This window comes from Sarcophilus harrisii, chromosome 3 (assembly GCF_902635505.1).
Source record: "Sarcophilus harrisii chromosome 3, mSarHar1.11, whole genome shotgun sequence".
NCBI lineage: Eukaryota > Metazoa > Chordata > Mammalia > Dasyuromorphia > Dasyuridae > Sarcophilus > Sarcophilus harrisii.
In genome coordinates this window covers 546,057,100-546,060,427 of record NC_045428.1, presented here as the reverse complement: position 1 = coordinate 546,060,427, position 3,328 = coordinate 546,057,100, and positions in this window count along the sequence as shown.

Genomic DNA, 3,328 nt, shown 5'->3' with positions numbered 1-3,328 from the left:
ACTTGACATATGCTTGCCTGCCCATCCCCTCTGGCCCCAAGCAAGGGGATTGTATTTGAGCCCTTCCCTCTGATGTGGTACTTCACTTCCTGGATCTTTGACATGTGTTAGGCAGGCACCATCCTGTCTATGAATTCCCTCCCAATCCTTCCCAAAGTTGTGCTTTTAAACTGTGGATTTATTTTCAATTAAATTGGGATTTATTCAACAGCCAGAACTCAGTGCATATTCAAACCATGTGATAGAGAGTGATAGTCAACTAGCATTTATTAAGTACCTACTATGTGTCAGACACCCTACTAAAGATTGGAAATAAAAAGAAAGGCCAAGTAAGAGTACCTGTTCTCAAAAGATTTACAATCTGGAGGGGGGGGAATAAACAATATAAAACAGCTATATACAAGAAAGATTTTATATAAACACATATATAAGTATGTGTGAATGTATTTATGTATATATATATCATCAGAGATAATAACAGAGAAAAGACTTCTTGCAGAAGACTGGACCTTGAGACTTGAAGGAAAGTGAGGAAACTAGGAGATGAGAAGGGAGAGCATTCTGGGCAGGGGGCAGGGAGGGGTGGTCAGTGAAATTGTCTGAAATCAGAAAATGGAGTGTCATCTGTGAAGAGCAGAAGTGGAGTACATGGATGGGGATAATCAGATGCAAGAAAAACAGAAAGGTAGGAATAAGCCAGTTTATAAAGTACTTTAAAGGCCAAATATAGGATTTCCTATTTGAATCTGGAGGTAATGGGGAATCATTGAATTGGATTGGATTGGATTGAATAAGGGAGTTATGTGATCAGACTTGTACTTTTCAAGCAGCAGTTTGACAACTGAATAGAAGATGGACTGAAGTAGGGAGAGATGAGGTGAGGGGATCAACCAGCAGGCTATTTTTTAAAAATTAATTAATTAATTTATGAAGCATGGGTAATTTTTCCAACATTGACCCTTGCAAAACTTTTTCTTCCAAATTTTCCCCTCCTTCCCCCACTCCCTCCCCTGGCTGGCAGGTAGTCCAATACATGTTAAATATGTTAAAATACATGTTAAATCCAATATGTGTATACATATTTATAGTCATCTTGCTGCACGAGAAAAATCAGATCAAAAAGGAAGAAAAAGAAAAACTGAGAAAGAAAATAAAATGCAAGCAAATAACAACAGAGAAAGTAAGAGTGCTATGTTGTGTTCCACACTCTGTTCCCACAGTCCTCTCTCTGGATGTAGCTGATTCTCTTCATCACTGCACAAGTGGAACTGGTTTGAATCATCTCATTGTTGAAGAGAGCCACGCCTATCAGAATTGATCATTGTATAGTCTTGTTGCTGTGTATAATGATCTCCTGATTCTGCTCATTTCACTCAGCATCAGTTCATGTAAGCCTCTCTAGGCCTCTCTGAAATCATTCTTCTGGTCATTTCTTACAGAACAATAATATTCCACGACATTCATATACCACAATTTATTCAGCCATTTTCCACCTGATGGGCATCCACTCAGTTTCCAGTTCCTGGCCACTACAAAAAGGACTGCCACAAACATTTTTGTACATGTGGGTCCCTTTCAAATGGGTATAATCTTAATGAAGATTCAATAAAGAAGAGTAACCAGACAGGTAGTAGAAGAACCAGGAGAGACCAATGCCATGAAAATCTTGAGAGAGGAATCATCTTTTGCTGAAGCCTCTCATATTATACTGAAGCTTCTTATTTTCAAAACACATGCAAGGATAATTTTTCACCATTGACCCTTGCAAAATTTGTGTTTCAATTTCCCCTCCTTCCCCCCTTCCCCTAGATGGCAAATAATCTAATATATATTAAACATGGTAATATATATATATAAATCCAATATAGGCATACATATTTATACAATTATCTTGCTGCACAAGAAAAATCAGATCAAAAAGGAGGGAAAAAGTGAGAAAGAAAACAAAATGCAAGCAAACAACAATGAAAGAAGTGGAAATGCTATGTTGTGGTCCACATTCAGTTCCCACAATCCTCTCTCTAGGGGTACATAGTTCTCATCATCTCAAGATTATTGGAACTGGCCTGAATCATTTCATTGTTGAAAAGAGCCATGTCCTCTCTTCAACAATGAGGGGATCCAAATCAGTTCCTATTGATCTGTAATGAACAGAACCAGCTACACTCAGAGAAAGAACACTGGAAAATGAGTATGGATAACAACATAACATTTCCACTTTTTCTGTTATTGTTTGCTTGCATTTTTGTTTTTTCTTCTCAGGTTATTTTTATCTTCTTTCTAAATCCGATCTTTCTTGTGCAGCAAGATAACTGTGTGGATATGTATACACATATTGTATTTAACATATACTTTAACATATTTAACATGTATGGGACTACCTGCCCTCTAGGGGAGAGTGTGGGGTGAAGGAGAGGAAAAGTTGGAACAGAAGTTTTTGCAAGGGTCAATGGTGAAAAATTATCCATACATATTTTTGTATATAAAAAGGTATAATAAAAAAAGAGCCAGATCCATCAGAATTGATTGTTGTACAATCCTCCTGTTGTTGTGTACAATGAAATCCTGGTTCTGCTCATTTCACTTAGTATCAATTCATGTAACAAGGAATTATCAAGGAGAACTGTGATTGAATGTTAAATACTGCAGAGAGCTCAAGAAGAATGAGGATGGAAGAAGAAGCATTAAGATTTGGTGATTGATATAGGGACCAGAGTTGTGATTTCCTTGTAATAGGGTACTCCCTGGTGAAGAAGGTTCCTCTACTGAGGTATGGCAATTTCTCTTCCTCTTAGAGTCTTTTAGAGCTACTTAGATCAGAGCTTCTTAAGCTTTTTCCACTCTTAAATCCTTTTTGCCCAAGAAAGTTTTACACAAACCCAAGTGCATGGGTATGTAAAATAGGTATACATATCAAACATTCACTGATAATAAACCATAATTTTGTGACCACCGTATTCAATTATGGGACCCCATATGGGGTTGTGAGAAATGCTGAAAAGTTGGGTTTCTACGGTGTTACAAGCTTTGAGAAAGTGTGGGATAGTGGGTACCACTGACCAAGAGATTTTCAGAATGTGAGAGGTTAAGGAAGGTTAGGACTCACAGAACAATGAAGCAATTAATAGAAACTTTGAGCAAACAAGGAACTGGGGGGCTAGGAAGGCACAGGTGGATTGGGCCAATCAGAAAGTCTTGTGGTGTTCAGAAAACCACAAATTTAAGATACTGGCCCATCCAGCCCAGACTAGTTGGGATCAATGACAGGACTTGACCAAATCACTACTGCCCTGATTAATAGGCTAATTGCTCTGCTCAGGTATGTAAA